The sequence below is a fragment of the Miscanthus floridulus genome, chromosome 8, assembly GCF_019320115.1.
Source record: "Miscanthus floridulus cultivar M001 chromosome 8, ASM1932011v1, whole genome shotgun sequence".
NCBI lineage: Eukaryota > Viridiplantae > Streptophyta > Magnoliopsida > Poales > Poaceae > Miscanthus > Miscanthus floridulus.
The window spans coordinates 133,214,873-133,232,618 of record NC_089587.1 but is presented as its reverse complement, the minus strand read 5'-3'; positions in this window follow the sequence as shown (position 1 = coordinate 133,232,618).

The following is a 17,746-nucleotide window of genomic DNA, read 5'->3' as shown; positions in this document are numbered from 1 at the left end:
AGCAACTAACCTGTGCCAAAGATGTGGAATATCATTTAGTAACATGCAATAGTAACCATAGCTGGTGTAACATTTCCATATTCATCATAACCACCAAATTCCATCATACATTGCCGCTGCTTAGTCAAGTTCTCACTATCCGGGAGAGACCACGACTCGAATCGATTCCAACCAGCTAAGCTGGGGAGTTATTCCTAACACAAAACTAGACATACCTACACCAAGGTGGTCTTAGGTAACCTTTGGTATAACTCAGGTATAGTCATGGGTCCAAGCAACACCGCACCCTTAGTGATACTACCAGCCTGCCAAGAAGTTCAGGCCTGGACTGCCCTTAGACTCACGCCACTGGCTCCCCGCACATCCTTACTTTTCTCTAGTGTGTGCACTTTCACTTACCAGGTCCTGGCCTAAGTTGAGCTACTCGGCTTTGTGGTCAGAACGACTTATCCGACCAACTAAGTGCTACGCATGCATTCAACATGGCATGAGGACGAATAACAAATCGGTCTTTAATCGACACAAATGGGGATAAATAGGCACCAAGATCTCCATGCCTTGTGAAGGGGGACAATGATGCCTAAGAGGGGGGGTGAATTAGGCAACTTAAAAATCTAACTCTAAACTATGGCCTCTTTTACTAACCCTAGCAAGACCAATGCAAAAGATAAACTATCAAAATGTGCAACTATGGTTTTGCTAGTGTGTTGCTATCTCTACCGCAAAAGGAGTAATACAATCAATGTAAATGCAGAAGCTAAAGACCAAGGTAGAGATATGCAAACTCCCATCGACAACTCCGGTATTTTTATCGAGGTATTGAGAAGCATGCAAGCTTCCCCTTAGTCCTCGTTGGAGCCCCTCACAAGGAATCCCTCGCAAGGGCCAAGCTCCCAATTGGGTAACTCTATGGATAGCCTTGGGCCTTCCCCACACGCAAGTGGTTCTCCGATATGCCTTCCAGCAAGCCTCTCCCGGATGCTCCCCGTCGTCTTCACTATCAAGGTTCCGGCCGAAATGTCGCATGCCTTGTTCCCTCCGATACACGGTGGCGGCCACACCACAAATGCGGTTGGTGTGATCTCGTAAGACTACAAGCCCCACTAATGTACAACAATAGTGCGTGCAAGCACCGAGTGGTAAGAGGTATGCAAACCTCACTAAGCACTAGGCCTAAACCTAGAGCAAGTGCATAAGCGGTGGTCTAATCAACCAAAGCACTTCGCAAAGCACCTACGCGAATCACCTAATAAAACACTAAGCACTATGCAAGTGGAGATCACTAAAATGATGTATCAACACCCTTGATATGTTTCATCAGCTCCACACTTGTCATTTGGCCGGTTGGGGGTTGTATTTATAAGCCCCACTGAGAAAATAGTCATTGGGGATGAAGTCTCACTTTTCTGCTACTGACCGAACGCTGGAGTCGTCTTGATCGGACGCGTCCAGTCGTCCTGACTACTAGAGCCACGAACAACTGATCGGACATTGCTAGCGTCCGGTCACTTGCCACCAGACATGTCCGGTCACAATTTCACTGCTCTAGAACCTCTCTGTACTCGATCGGACACTACTGTCCTATGTCCAGTCGATTTGCCACCGGGGTCCGGTCAATGCTGAGTGTGTTGCTGGGCTGATGAACAGTGCCATCGGTGTGTTCGGTCGATTTACTTATTCAGCGTCTGGTCACTGCTACTGACGCCTGCTGTTGCCGAGCCACTGATCGGAGCGTCCGGTCACTTTCCTCCAGCGTCCTGGTCCAGCGTTCGATCACTTCTATGAGCTCGTTTCTTCGTGATCTTGCATGCGGCTTGGTTCCTATCTTTATGCTTGGACTTTGCTTGATATCTTGGGTCTTCTCTTATGCTCCTAAGGTCTTGCTTGTGGTGTTGATCATCGGATCATCATATCGCCTTCGTCCATGTCACGTCTTGCACCCTATTGAACTACAAAACAAACACTTGCAAATTCATTAGTCCAATTTGGTTGTGTTGGTCATCAAACACCAAAATCCAAAGTAAATGGGACTAGGGTCCATTTTCCTTACAATCTTCCCCTTTTTGGTGATTGATGACAACATGACCAAAGCAAGCAAATAATAGAATTTTGAAATTTAAAAACTACCTACTTGCTAGGATGCAATGCAAGGGGCAAGATTATATGATGCTAAAAGATACTACTTGCAAGGGGCAAGATTATATGATGCTAAAAGATACTACTTGTAAGACTACATACAAACTTATCTTGCCCTAGCAAGATTATATGATTTAAGCCTTGCTTCCTACAAATTCTCCCCATTACATAGGCTAATCCATAATCCACTATCCTCCATTTCTTGGACCATTACTACAAATTAATGCTTGCTTTTGGTCCTCTAAATTCTTCCCCTTTGGAATCAAACACCAAAAAGAAGACATTAGTAGCACAAGGGAGGGTCAAACTTTGTGATCCTTTGTGTGTAGAGTGAAATAGATCACAAAATTTGACTCTCACATTATATAGACTAAGCTCCCCCTAAATATATGCATACATATGATAGAAGGCAAAGCATATGCATAATTGGCAAAGTATTGCACTAAGGGAATTTAATCTATATAATGCACAGAGAAAGCATATAAATATCAAAATGAAATCAACATGATGATATTGGTTTAGAAATACCACTTGCAATCGGTGGTGGATATTTGAAGTATGATGCTTAACTCTGGGGACTCAATTTTCCTTGCAATGAGACTACTACACACATGATAAGCTTGAAAAGGTGCTAGTCTCAAAGCATCCAACTTATAGAGTAAGCCTCCCCCTAAATTTGTGCACACAAGTATGGAATACTTGTAGGAAACATGCACATTGATTTTAGAATAAAAAAATACCACTTGAAAGATGACATCACATGAATGTGAGAGTCATTTTCGAAGGCGATATTCAGGAGAAATTATCTACAATTTGGACTTTGGCACATATTACATGAACAATTGAAGGAAAAGCTTGTGTCGTGCTCCTAAACAATTTTAAACCATGTAGGATTGCTCCAAGGAATAAGAATGAAACCGAGCAAGCCTACCATATGATATACCCAATGTATGCATGACAAAAGACATAAGAATGCAAATGCAAACCTAGGCATGAAGAGTAACTAGATGATAAAAGATACCAATTGTAGGAAAATTTAAATCTAATACAAATTGAAGCAAATTGAATCTAGTTACCTAACATTGGAAGGGGAATTTGGGTCCATAGTATTCACTAACCCACTTGGCAATGATTTTGTCCATCATGATGCACCCCATGAAATGCATCCATACTTTGCCAAGTCTCCAAAATCCCCGAAGTCCATTGGACTTCTCACTTCCCTTTTGGGATCCAAACCTTCTTGGTGCTCTTCATGTTGGAAATGATTTCCTTTGGCACCCAAAATTGTTTGACCCCATTGTTGGCTTGCTTGTTCACCTTGATGGCCACCACCTTGTCATTTTTCTTCTTCTTCAAGAGATAAGGTGTGGATGCCTTCTTGTCCACCTTGTTGGTGTAGGTGTTGAAAAGCTTGCTTGTTTGCTTTTTCTCTTTCTTCTTTGCTCCTCCCCCATTTTTCACCTTGCACTCATAGGACTTGTGACCTTCCTTATGGCACATGTAGCAAACCATGGTTTGTCCTTCATCAAGCTTCTTCACTCCTGATGGTGTTATCTTGATGAAGTTGGGCTTGCTTTGCCTTGCCTTTTACTTGAGTCAAGTCCTTGGTGAGGCGAGCTACTTCTTGCTTGAGTTGCTCATTCTCCTTTACAACCTCTTGTGTGCATGTATCTACAATAACTTTCTCAACACAAACTTGGTTTCACACGGATGAGTCTAAACATAAATCATTATAAGAAGTAGAGACATCCTTTTTAGACATGTTAGAACTTTTCCTTTTAGATGCCTTAGTGGGGGTTTTACTAATGGCTTCAAGATTAGCAACTTTATTAGTTAGCTCATCACAATGTTTGCACATTGTTTCCATTTTAGCAAGCAAACTTTTATAAGCATCTTGTGAGCTAGCTAATTTTTCTTTTAATTTTTCATTTTTCTATACAAGTTGCTCATCATTGATTTGCATGCATTTGTTGTTGCACTAGCCTCAAGTTGCTCAATTTTAGTAGATAGTTGAACATTAAGATTAGCAAAATTCTCATATTGTTCAAGCAAAGTTTTGTATGCTTCTTGTGAACTATCTAGCTTTTCTTTTATTTTCTCAAGCTTCTTTTGTTGACTAGTGCAAACTTTAGCATAATTAAGGTTTTGTTGCACAATTTCTTCATAAGAAGGCATTTCATCATCACTATCACTCTCACTAGAGGAAGAGCTTTTGTTACCTCGTGCCATAAGGCACACATGAGAAGAGCTTGATGATGAGTGCTTGCGCCCTCGCCTCTTGTGATGGTCTTCATCTTCACTTGAAGAATCATTCGATGTCCTTATTGATGTGAGGGCTTGTTTCTTGCAGGTTGTCTTCTTTGTCTTGGGTGTGGGCTTATTTGGACAAACTTCCATAAAGTGCCCTATCTTGCCGTATCCATAGCATCCTCTCTTTCTTTGCTAATTTCTTTGATTGGTGAAGATGATATCTTGAATTTGGATGGGCACACCCTTGACATTGAGCCTTTAGATCTTCTCCACCTTGTTGATAAGTTTGATTTATTCTTCATCAAGGTCGGAGGTGGAGGAGGAAGATTGATCATCATCACTTGAATCTTCATCATCATCATCATCCTCATCTTCTTCTTCTTCTTCACTTGAGGAGCTTGAGCTTGAGCTTGTCTCAACTTGCTTGCCCTTCATCTTCTTTTTCTTGCCACATGCAAGAGCTTTGCCTTTGCTTGATGAAGAGGCTTCTTCTTGACCCATCTTGCATGACATTTCAAATGCCACTATCTTGCCAATTACTATGGCCAGGGTCATGGTGCTCAAGTCCTCCATGTTGTGAAGGATGGTGATGATGCTTGCATATTTCTTTTGTGGTAGCATAGAGATGATCTTCCTCATGATGTCTACATCATCTAGTTTTGTTAATCCTATAGAATGGAGCTCATTGATAATTAGATTCAAACAAGAATACATATCACAAACAAGCTCATCATCATTCATTTCGAAGGAATCATAATTTTGTTTCGCTAGACAATATTTTTGCTCATGGACATTACTTGTGCCATCATGGAGCTCTTGAAGTTTTATCCAAATTTCATGTGTCATATTTAAAGTGAATACTTGGTTAAACACATCCATGCTAAATGATTCAAACAAGCCATTCTTTGCTCTAGCATTGAAATGAATTTCCTTTTCATCACTCTTTGTGGGTTTATCGAGATTCTTAATGGGTTTCATCCCGTCATGAGTGACTCTCCAAACTTCCAAATCAACCACCTCAAGGTAGCAAGCCATTCTAGCTCTATAGTATGGGAAGTTAGTGCCATCAAAGTGCGGTGGCCTAGAGGTATCCATCCCAACCACTCTAAATAGCATCGGCTCAACAGCGGTTAAGCCAAAGGTCCAAATTGAGCCAACCGACTCTGATACCAATCGAAGGGGGACCATGACGCCTAAGAGGGGGGTGAATTAGGCAACTTAAAAATCTAACTCTAAACTATGGCCTCTTTCACTAACCCTAGCAAAACCTATGCAAAAGATAAACTATCTAAATGTGCAACTATGGTTTTGCTAGTGTGTTGCTATCTCTACCACAAAAGGAGTAATACAATCAATGTAAATGTGAAAGCTAACGAGCAAGGTAGAGATATGCAAACTCCCATCGATGACTCTGGTATTTTTACCGAGGTATCGAGAAGTGCGCAAGCTTTCCCCTAGTCATAAGGAATCCCTCAAAAGGGCCAAGCTCCTAGTTGGGTAACTTCGTGGATAGCCTTGGTCCTTCCCCATGTGCAAGTGGGTCTCCGATATGCCTTTCGGCAAGCCTCTCCTGGATGCTCCCTACCATCTTCACTATCAAGCTTTTGGCCAAAATGCCGCGGGCCTTGTTCCCTCCGGTACATGGTGGTGGCCACACCACAAACATGGTTGGTGTGATCTCGCAAGACTACAAGCCCCTTCGATGTACAACAATGGTGCGCGCAAGCACCGAGTGGTAAGAGGTATGCAAACCTCACTAAACACTAGGCCTAAACCTAGAGCAAGTGCATAAGCGGTGGTCTAATCAACCTAAGCACTTCACAAAGCACCTACACTAATCACCTAATAAAACACTAAGCACTATGCAAGTGGACATCACTAAAATTGTGTATCAACACCCTTGATATGTTTCCTCAGCTCCACACTTGTCATTTGGCCGGTTGGGGGTTGTATTTATAAGCCCCACTGAGAAAGTAGCCGTTGGGGACAAAGTGCCGCTTTTCTACTACTGACCGAATGCTGGAGTCGTCCTGATCAGACGCGTCTGGTCATCCCGACTGTTGGAGCCACGAACAACTGATCGGACACTGCCAGCGTCTGGTCACTTGCCACCGGACACGTCTAGTCGCAATTTTGCTTCTCTAGAACCTCTCTGTACTCGATCGGACGCTGTTGTCCTATGTCCGGTTGATTTGCCACCAGCGTTCAGTCAATGCTGAGTGTGTTGCTGGGCTAATGAACAGTGCCATCGGTGCGTCTGGTGGATTTACTTGTTCGGCATCCGGTCACTGCTGCTGACGCCTGTTGTTGTCGAGCCACTGATCGGAGCGTCCGATCACTTTCCTCTAGTGTTCGGTCCCTTCTATGAGCTCGTTTCTTCGTGATCTTGCGTGTGGCTTGGTTCCTATCTTCATGCTTGGACTTTGCTTGATATCTTCGGTCTTCTCTTATGCTCCTAAGGTCTTGCTTGTGGTGTTGATCATCGAATCATCACGTCGCCTTCATCCAAGTCATGTCATTGCACCCTATTGAACTACAAAACAAACACTTGCAAATTCATTAGTCCAATTTGGTTGTGTTGGTCATCAAACACCAAAATCCAAAGTAAATGGGCCTAGGGTCCATTTTCCTTACACCTTGTTGCTTCTCTATCACAATCCCGCCTGGTCTCCTTTTATTTATCAACACATTGTTATTTCCACAATTGCAAATATAGCCAACCGTGCTTTGGTATCCACCTATATCTTGCAGGTGATAGGAAATCACCCGACTTCTATAAGTCTAATCATTGCTAAGCATATATTCGATCTTGGACCTACATAGGGTTCAAGGTATATTTTTGGACAAGGTAGTTCTATGCATCAAGTGGTTCCAATCAACTCCTATAACCTAATGCATCAAACATAAAGGACTCAAGTGATATTTGTAAAAACATAGTAGGCTTAGAATGCTCTGGGGCTTGCCTGAAATCCAACACTAGGTTAGTGTTTGTTAGACAACACTCGCTTGGCGAGCATCTTCCATCTCGGCACTTGCTTAGTCCTTCCATCTTCTGGATGGATTCACCAAACTCCATCTTTGGGTTCAGCTCCAACATCATGTCCTTCTCGTGCTGCATCTAGCATACTTAGATGAGATGCAACAATGCAAGTGCATGAATGCAAAGAATGGCAATATGAGATGCCTCACATAAAAGTATTCAAGATGAGCACAAGGTTACGCTAAACATATATAAGCACTCCACGTTACTTAATTAAACATCCCACAACCTATCATGCTAGGATAGCAAGGAAGGTAGCACCAAGCATGACACAAGTTTTACAAAGTTTTAGGTATATTAACTTAACACCATCAAAGGCATGACCCACACTTAGCAACACAAAAAGCAAAGCAAGGTGAAGCAAAAAATTTTAGATACAAACATAGATTCTGAACAGTAGCACCATAGTCAATTGTTTTAATCATACCTATAGTTCTAGGAATGTAAAAAGTGTGATTCAAGACTTTATGGAAAGCTAATTAAATTATATAAAACTTTGTTATTAATTCTAAAAGCTGATTCAACAAATAACAAGGTTAAAATACATCATGAAGCAGAGCTTATACAACTAAGGACAGAAAACTGATATTAACTTCTAAAATGCATAACTGGAGTTCTAGACATTCAGAAAACATGATTTTTAACTTTATGGAAATATTACTAAGTTATCTACAACTTTCTAATTATCATTTTAAGATGATTCTACAGCGAAGAAGGTCAAACAACACCAAGAAGGCCTCTTAGTCCAGATTTAGACAGAAATCTGCCATTCCACTTTGAACAGCTATAACTCGAGTTCTAGACCACCAAAATGGGTGTTCTCTAACATTTTGGAAAGCTTAGGTAAATCACTACAACTCTCCTATTATCACCAATATATGATTCCATGTTTAAATAATTCAACCAGAGCTATTATTCGGATTTGTTCAGAGCACATGCAAAAGTTGACAGCAAACTTGTAAAATCTATATCCTAAACTAGCATGCCTAAAATCATCAAATTTTAGGACAAGCAAGATAAGGAAATTATATACAACTTTTGTATTCAACATATCTACATAAAACATCATTTGCAACACGAAAATATCACCACCACAGAACTGTACATGCAGCCATGTAGCAGAGATACAACTATATGCATTTATCATTTATGTTGTTAACAACTAACATTTTGTTGCTATATATGCAGGTCCATACAACTCCTAACTATAACCAATCAATCACATTACCTAGCACCAATTATTAGAAGTATTACATGGCATAAACACAAGTATCTACTAACAAACTTTCATTAGCTTTTCTATATATAAAAACCTATATATTAATTATAGGTGATGTTACAAACATCTCATTTGGATCTCAAATTTTTATGAGATAGATGATGACAAAACATGATTACTGTACAAATCTTACATGCTCAGGTTTTATAATTTAATTGCTATGAAAAAGTCAAATCTTAATTATTAATAAACATGTGAGAACAAGATAAATCTAAAGATCATTATTTTCTATAAACATATAGCCATATTAGTGTTTCTCAGGCCACATTATCACCATGCAAGGGCAAAGGAACCACATTTCACATTTTTGCACATATAAATTATTTATAAGCCATTTAAAACCATTTATCAAGCATTAAACTAGTTAAATCAATAACTCAACCATACTACATCCAATGACCAAGAAATTTTTAGAACATCACACAAATAGCATCAGTAGAATACCATAAAAATTTCACAACAATTGGAGTACCACAACTTTAGATATGAGAATAACAAGAAAAACAAGATATGCATCCGACAACTTAAAAGGATTTTTAAAAGCACTTTGCAAGAATAAATAAAAATAGCAAAAACTTTCTACTAACACATATCATATTACACCTCTACTGCATAGATCTACCCTCAAGGATTCGAAAAAATCTTCATTTGCTATTTTAAGATTTTTCTATGATTTATTATGATTTTTGAAGTTTTAGCCATAAAAGATAAACAAACTTGCACCGAGGACCCCAAACTTTCATGAAAACAGATTCCAGCGAATAGGTCATTCTAGGCACTATTCAACTAAGTCATAGACTTTGCAGTTAGGCCCTCCCCTTACGTTGAATTCTTGCACGAGGTCCTTGCCATGAATGAGAGCAGAGGAGGCGCGGGAGCTCACCAATGCTGGTCGGAGGAGGCTCATCGGCGGTGGTGGAGTGGTTGCATTAGGGGACCGACATGCACCCGTGGTTGGCCTCAACTCGACCTGAGATAGTCCATGGCTCCTCGGCCATGTGCACGGGTAGACCAGTAGCGGTGGCCCAATTTTTCTAGCGAGGTGGTCTATGGCGGTGGAGGAGAAGTGGTGGCGCAGCTTCCCTATGACCAAGTGCACCAGCCAAGGGGCGTAGCTTGGGCAGCGATGGTCCATAGGCTGTTGGCCATGGAGGCAGCGGTCTATAGCAGCAGAGCGACTCCAATGGGGGTGAGCGTTAGCGAGGGAGGTGACCAGAGGAGGGTTGGCCAGGCTCTGGCCATGGCTAGTCATGGCAATGCCTAGCCCTGGCCTTGGCTGGCTATAGCCAGTAGCTGCTCGGCCGTGGCAGCAGGCGACGGTGACACACATGGCTTCACGATGATGAACCATGATGGCGAAGGGAGGCGCGACGCACGCTTAAGGGCTAGGAGACGGCAGTGAACGTGGAGCTACTCTTGGTTGGACACAAGGTGGCACGGAGGTGAGGTTGACTCGGGTGGCTTGGAGCTTTTCTCCGGCACCCATGGCGTCTACGCGCTCTGCGTGCTCATGCGCATTACCGAGGGCGAGGGAGAGCGTGGAGGGAGTGGAGAGAGTGAGGGAGAGACTGAGAGGGAGCATAGGCATGTCCAAATTGAAGCTACAATGCCAGCATAGGAGGTGGGATGTGCGTTGACATGGTGGGGCACTACTGTCCTGCATGGTGGCCACACGCCCATTTCAACGAACAGGTGGTAGACGACGATGTGGGCAAGGTGGGAGCCGAATTGGGCTAGCTACGGGCCGATTTGGACCTTGGGCCCAAAAGCAAAGTTGCAGCCCACCTGATGATCTACAAAACTCAATATGGGTGCCTGGCCATTAGAGCTCTCCATTAGCGGCTAATTAAGGTCCAAGTTGATAGTTTCAACGACTTAACGAAGGTTAAGCCTTGCTCTGCTTGAGCTCAAATTACTTGGTCAAAACAAGGACAAATTTGATCCAACTTTTTGTATGTCCTTCTCCAAGATATAAACTCCAACTTTTATTTTCGGATCAAGTTAGGTTTCTTAATGAAAACACAAGAACGCGACATGCCAACTATCCTTGCCACTAATCTCAGACTTAGAATATTTTTTGGGGCTAAAAACAGCAGCTGATTCAAACTTGAGACCACTGTTTGAGCCACTTAGGAGTTGAAATAGGTCATGGTCCAAAAATAAAGTTTATTGTACTCCACTCAAACTTCAACTTTTATTTTAGGTCCAACTCCATGCAAGCAATCTAGATAGTTGATCAACATAGGTCAAAACCATATCATGAAAAGGGCAATTTTAGCTATTCCCACACATAGAAGCATTTTCTTGATATTTGTTCAACATGAACCCTTCATGACTTTTGTTGTAGAATTCCATTAGAGTCATTTGGGTAAGGTAGCAAGGTTTGGTCAACATCCCATGTTCCCATTCACCTGATGAAGCAATTCAAGAAAGATTATAACTTATAATTTGTGACTTCTTGATTCCAAACTTCATGAAACTTTTCCACTGATCAAGATGGATGCATGTTGATGTAATGTACATGAAACAAGCATGTTTAACATTACTCATGCCTAACCTTAACCAGGGTCCACATGTAAGCAAAGGTGTGTTGTCCAAGTTCAAGTTGGGACTCAAAATTATGAACAGATCATGATCATTGCTTAACATATCCTACTTAAGTCCAATTTCCACTTGTTAACTTGTGACTAACACCTAGGGTGTTACACGGTTGACCTGCGGGCCCCACTGTCAGTCATCATGGGTGCATATTCCAGGTGTACCTAGCTGCTGGGCCCATTTTAAAATTGATTTTCTTTATTTATTTTCACATATTTGAATGCAAACTTCAAAAATTTATATCTCGAGTTAGGTGTGTCCAAATGAGGTGATCCAAATTTTGTTGGATTCATCATGAAGTGTAATATTTGATAAAAATATGAAACCTACTGTTTGGGGTAGTTTTCTAAGGGGATTAAATTGAGCTATATAAGTGCTTTTAAATTTGTTTCTATCTTGTAAAATGCATAACTTCAGCTAGGGAAGTGCTAAAATTGTGATTCTAATTTTGTGGGTCTTGTGTTGGCATTCTATAGCTAGGAAAAATACTAAACCTATAGAAGACATACCTAAAATATGGTCTTTCTATTTAACCTTGATTATTTGCTAGTTTCTATTGTGAATAAATGGGGTAAAAATATATAACATATGATCATGCAAATTTTTACATAGTGTTCTTATGCTAGGATGAAAGTTAGAAAAATATTAAATCTGTTGTTTGACAATTTTCACTAGGCTAAACTATTTTTGCTAAAATAAGCCTATGCAACTTATCATTTTTGTAGAAGTTGCTATACTTATCCAAATGGCATAATATTTGTATAGTGGATTACTGGGGTTATATGTAACTAACTGTAATATTCTTAGAATTTATTGATTACTATAAATATTTATCCTCTAAATCACCCTATTATATAAGGAAAATTAATAAATGAATCTAAATAAATTATTTGGGCTTAACCATGATGTTTCTAGGGTGCTTGTGATGCATATGATCTAGTTGATGTTAGTAGTGGTGCTCAGAAATAATTGGTTATAGGCAACTAGTTAATTATGGCTCTAATTCAATTGGATGACTACATGTATAATTTCTGTTGTCATGGTGTTTTCGTAATGAATACGATGTTTGCTGTGAATCCTATTAATAACAAAGTTGTATATAACTTACTTATTTGTCTTATCCTAAAATTTCATGGTTGTAGGCATAATGATTTGAGAGTTATAGCAGTTAGAAGTCTGCTGTTAGATTTGCTTATCCTCTCGATAGATTTAGAAGATTGAATTGTTCGACCTAGGTAGCTACTGAATCACATTAAGATTATTAAAAGATAGTTGTAGGCAATTTCATAAGATTTCCAGAAAGTCTACAACCATATTGTTTGGATGCGTATAACTCTAGTTATGGTCAAAACAAGTAGCTGCTAGTCTTGCAGCCCTAGAAAATGCTAAATAGGTGTTTGTTTAATTACTAGAGAGGAGATATGCACCTACTCAGTAAAAGAAAGTTAATCTTGTTATCACCCTAATACCTTGTTTTCAAGGACATTTATGTTTATGCATCATATCATATCATCCATATCATTCACGTGCATTCTTGTATCTTATTTTGCGCTCAAGCATATAGGATCGCCAGAAGGAATTACACTCTTGGAGTTTGAGGCAGACAGAGGAGGAGAATTCAGGACGCACTACAGTAGGTAGCGCCCGAAAGCGAGGAGCAGGATCCTAAGGAATTACTAGAGGCACCTCGATCACAGGCCTACCTCATTTCTGAAAGGCAAGCCCTAGAGCATTCTAAGCCTCCTACGTTTTTACAAATATCACTTGAGTCATTTATGTTTCATGCATTAGGTTATAAGAGTTGGTTGAAAACACTTGATGCATAGAACTATCTTGTCTAGAAATATACATTGAACCCTATATAGGTCCAAGATTCGAACATATGCTTAGCCAGTGCTTAGATCAGTAGAAGTCGGGTGATTTCCTATCACTTGTGAGATATAGGTGGATACCAGAGCACGGTTAGCTATATTTGCTATCGTGGAAAATAACCATGGGGTGTTATTAAGTGGAGACCAGGCGGGAACTTATATGAAATGGTGTTGGTTTGTCTATGTTGGTCCCATCCATGTCAATTAAGGACCATACCATTGTTGGCGCTTCTGTCGAGATTGAACGCATGCCTCTCACTTAGCTAGCCGAATAACTCGTTCCAACCACAAAGCTGAGAAGCTCAACTTAGGGCAGGCCTTGTTTGTTAGAGTGCACACTCTGGATGGTGGTAAGGATGTGTGGGGAGCCAGACATGAGCCCAAGGGCAGGCCAGGCCTAAACGTCCTAGCAGTTAGTTGTCCCTTGGTTGTGCGGCGCTGATCGAACCTACAAAATATGTACCTGAGTTGTATCAAAGGTGACTTGACGCAACCCTAATGAGGGAAGTGTGGGTTTGTATTAGGAATAACTGCCTAGCTGGTTGCAACCGATTTGAATCGCCGTCTCTCCCAGTATAGTGAGAAACTCGACTAGTCCCAGCATCGTAGTAACTAGACTATGGAATTTGATGGTTATATTGGACATGGGAATGCTACACCAGCTATGGTTATTATTATGATGCTAAATAATGATATATCACATGTTTGGCATAGGTTAGTTGTAAATCTAGAGGTGAATAGCTATAATTAACTTGATACCCAAATTATAAAATGTATAGTTGAACTAGTGGCTTTTTTATGGGAAATATTAGTCAAGCTAGCTCCACTTATAAAGCCTTGCATGATCCTTGGAGTCACATTATTTTTGGTTTATGATGGGTAAGTCTAGCTGAGTATCTTCTTATACTCAGGGTTTATTTCTCCACTTGTTGCAGATAATATAGTCTATCATGGATATTGTAAGAACTGCTTCTGTTCTGCCATGGATGAGGAGTAGGCCCTGGGCAAGGCACTTCTATTTAACTCCTCTATGATGCTTTTGTGGGTTGTGATCATAAACTGGCAAAGTATTTGAATGATGGTGCGAGATGTTCATTTAAAACTATAATTGCTTCTGCTACTACTTTATTTGAACTTGGTTTGTAATAACTTTAATTGTACTCCAATGTATGGTGAGGTATTTGTGGACTTTATATAATATGTGGCATGTATGTTGAATCATGTACGATCTAGGTTGTATGTTGGTGATGAATCGAGACCCTTTGTGGTACTCGATGGACTACTGGGTTTATATGGGCTCAAGTATGACAGTGCGATTGTTTCAATGGTTGCCATTGTACTTGTGCTCTTATAAATTGGTCAGTTCTATCATAGAATATTTTTGGTGTTCACTCCTAGTGTAGGAGTAAAACATTTTTTGGGTGGATCTAAATGGATGGCATGTTGTTGCGCCTACCCCAAATGTAGGTGTAGTGCATATTTAGGTGGTGTGCACGTGATATTGATTTTAAGAGCATGACAAACCTCTCATAAGGCATCAACAAAGCTTGACTAAACTCAATGCAAAATAAGCAACATATATGAGTGAAAGTTTTTCTAATCTAAATATCATATATGGCTCTGGTAGGAATTCAAGCTTTGTCATACAAGAACTCATGATGTAAGATTTATATTTTTCAAAAGATAAATCTCTAGAACTTTAGTATCACTAGGAATAAGATAAACAGAAGCTCAGACCTTCTCATATCATATCCGTCAATTACCTAAACTTAGATCAAGCATATGCTACCCACGAGTTTCAAGTTCAGAGTAAATTCTTATATCAAAATAGTAGTATCCAAAACTCAGGAAAATTCAAGACTGAAAACTAGGTACTTGAAAGGAATCACTGATAGAGCAACTAGTCATCATTTCCATTGTAAGAGATTATCCTTAGAGTCCTTTTATTTAACTCTTAAAAACAGAAAACTAGACACACACTTTTATTTTGTTTTCATTTTTAAGATCACACCTTACTATATATATATATATATATATATATATATATCTAAGATAAACTTTTATTTTGTTTTTGTTTGTTATGCATCTTTTTATGACTTTAGCAAATATATAGAAAACTCAAAGATAGTAAAAACCAAAAAGGGAAAGAAATACTTAGCTAGATACATGGGGGATGCTTCTCCCCCAAGCTAGATGTTGTCATGGTCTTTCTTAAAATCACTCATCCTTCCAGAAGTAGTTTTCCTCGTGTAAAGGGGGCAGCAGTGGCTCAGGAACATGTAGTTCGAATGGATGGCTTTACTCTTGATCATCCTGCTAAATACTTCAACAAGAACACCAAAAACTCATGGCATAGATTAAGATAAGGGGTTAGCGGTCAGCCATTCAAAGAATTGTTATCCTTGGGGGTTTATACAGATTTCCTAATTGACAAAGTTCTAACAGGATGTCTATTAATATATTTTTGTTTTTTCTTATTTATATAAATCAGGAAGAAAATATGTATGCATGTGTTTTTTTTATTTTTATGCCACCATAGTGAATATTCTTGTGGGTGTTTACACACCACAGATTTATTCACATGGGGCTTAGGATTTTTTTTGATGCAATGATGTAATGCAGTAATGGAACTTTTTATTTTTCTTTTCTAAATGCAATGCTAATGCTAAAAAGTAAATATGGATAAGTACCAATGTTACCTCATGGCTAGGGTTTGGAGTTTTTAGTCCTTTGGACCAGACTTGGCTGGAGAAGAGTCCTTTACTTTATAGGTGCATCATCTAGTCCCTAGCTATGGAGACTCTGATGATTACGCCTCTTGTGACTCTAGTGACGATGTTACCTTCTCCTTCCACACCTACTTAGTCTGTGGACTTGACTTTGGCAGAGCGGGTTCATCTTTTACAACTCCTTTGGGTTCCTTATCTTCCTCCCATTCATTCTTTGGAGATTGATTCTTCTGGTTTCAGGATGATCGATGTCTCCTCCTAGAGTGGGACTTCTTCAGCTGCTCATAAGTAGTGTAACTATTAAAATAATAGTGTACCTTTTCTCTAGGGAATTGGAAGTGGACTTGTCTAGATTTGATGTAGATGATCACATTGGTGGTGTTGAGGAAAGGTCTTCCAAGAATGATGGGTGTATCATCTTCTTCTTCACCCATGTCTAGAACCATGAAGTTGGCAGGGGCATAGTGATCTTGTATTCTTAGCATAATATCTTTTGCTATCCCCTCTAGGAATCAGATTGATTGGTCCACCATCTATAATTGCATATATGTAGGGAACAAAGGTTCATCACTGAATAAATATTCATACATTACCTTGGACATTATGTTGAGCCCCTTTGCCCAACGGTACACTCGATCGTTGGTATGCCTAAATCATCCTTCTTGGCAAGGAATGGTGAAGCGAGGAGGTGATCATACTCTAATCGGAGTGTGTTGATCATGTTGACTGTCTCTTCATGTGGTTGCCAGGCTTTGTTCTTCCTTCTTCTCCTATTGTTCTTCTTCTTAGTCACTATTGTCTCTTCAAGCAGGTATGCCTTTTGTGGATGACTAGGAGATTGCAAGATGCGATTCTTGAAAGAAAACTTCTCCTTTCCATCCTTGATTGTGAAGTAGATCTTAGCACTGTCCGCATAGATGATGGCTTTAGCAGTGCTTAGGAAAGGTCGGCCCAAGATAATGGGTGCCCTCACATCTCCACCTATTTCCAAAACCACAAAGTCTATGGAAACATATGATTGTCCAACTCGAATAATGACATCTTCAAGATTTCCCTTAAGGTAATGGAGTGACTGTTCTGCAAGTTGCAAACGCATATTTGTGTACAACAAAGCATCTCCATTAATTTGATCATAGATTACCTTAGGCATGGTATTGACACTTGCTCCTAAGTCATAGATAACTTCTTGAAAAATGTGAGGTCCTAATAGCGATGTGGATGATAGGTCTACCTAGATCACCTTTCTTGTCAGGCAAGGTGTAATCTATCCACCTCCCCATCGATGGCTCCGTGTAGTAGTAAGCTACAATATGAATGTCGATAAGATTTGCAGTTTCTAGATCTTCGGTTGCCCTAGAATCTTATCTTTATCGGACGGAGGAACAACAACCATCAGCTAAGCTATTTGTGATTCTATCATTTTATTAATGCTATGCTGGTTCTTAATGGTAGAAGCAAAGCTATCCATTCTATTATTTATGTCCTCTAGAATTTTATCATTGGAAGCTACCTTTCTAGATAATCCCTCCATAAGTTTGGATTGACCAGCAATTAATTCTCTCAAGGGTGGTTGATTGAAATTATTAAAATTATTACCTTGATAATTACCTTGGTAGTTTGGCCTTTATTGCTGGTTCCATCCTTGATTCTATGGAGGACAAGAGTAATTGTTGTTGTTGACAAAATTCACATCCTCTTGGGTTTTAGGACAGTTATACCCTAAATGCCCTAGTGCTTCCACACACTTCACATGTCATGCGAGAAATCATGAATGTGCATGACTTTTTGCTTCTCATTGGCTCAATCTTCAAGCTTCTTCATCAGTAGGTCTATCTTGGCAGAC